Raw genomic sequence first — 1,232 nt, forward strand, 5'->3', positions numbered from 1 at the left:
TTGTCTTGTGGAGGTCTGCTGTACGACTATTTGCGAGCCAAGAAGAGCGAGAATCAGCTGCAGATGGCGCAAGTGGCGGACGAAGACTAGCGTGACTGGATCACGTATGAACTGCCCACAGGGCGATGCAGCCTGTGGTAACAGACGAAGAACGTTATTGCAACAACAAATTGTATATTCATTTGAAGAACAACATAAACATGATTACGCTGTGGAAGTGGATTAAGAATAAGATAACATGAATGCCGACCGCGGAGCGACCACTGAAAACGAAATCACGCGGGACACCTCAGCAGTTAGCTGAGATGCTGGAGAACGTCGTGGAACGTGCAGCGAGGATTCAAATCGATTCCAAGTGCCTGGCCGCGGTGGCCAAGAGTGTCAACGAAGTCGAGTCACCACTCTCCTTCTCCTCTTCATCAGGAACCTGAGCCCCGACAGCTGGAGCTGAAGCCGGACCCTGCGAATCCTCGGTACCAGCTTCAACAGGAACAGCAGTCAGAGCGGGACGTGGAGTACCCGGTAGCGAGTCAAACAACGAACGCCAGGTCGGAATAAGTTCGGTTGAATCGAGAGACGGGTCAACGATCACGCTTCGGTACACATCCGCGAAACGCGTACCACGAGGATTGAAAAGCTCCGGATTACGCTGGCACGGGAAGTACGTAGTGTTGTAAGGGTGCCGATGCGGCGCATTCATCCATCCAGTACGCCATGGCTGACGAGCGTCGAGAGCCGGAACTTCGGAAAGCCAGTCAGATGTCCGAGGTGCGAACGACAAATTTTCAATGGGGTACCACGGCTTCGACGGCTCCAAGAGCAACTCGTTCGGGTAATGCCGACAGCGCGTCAGGAACAAGTTGTATCGCAGCGAGGACATCATCGATACCAACGGCAGTCTCGAGGCGATGCTGAGTGTGTATATCGCCGTGGAGAGGAGGCGCAACGCTGAGCTGCACTTGGTGACGAGCCATTGCAGTCAAGTACGGGATTATCGAGGTCATCATGTGATCGACCGATGACTCCGTACATTCAGCCAGCATGGCGCGCAGCGATTCTTCGGTGAGGGGTGGCGGACCACCAGCTGGGGCAGGAGGAACAGCAAGAGCCATCTCCGCGGGTTCAGCGACGACGGGGAGTGCTGCAGGAGCTATCGCAGGGAGTGAAGAGTCCGGGGCAGCAGGCGCCGGAGGACGATGATGACGCTGCTGTCGGGGAAGTGCAGCAGACTG

The sequence above is a fragment of the Phytophthora infestans genome, genomic scaffold, assembly GCF_000142945.1.
Source record: "Phytophthora infestans T30-4 supercont1.209 genomic scaffold, whole genome shotgun sequence".
NCBI lineage: Eukaryota > Oomycota > Peronosporomycetes > Peronosporales > Peronosporaceae > Phytophthora > Phytophthora infestans.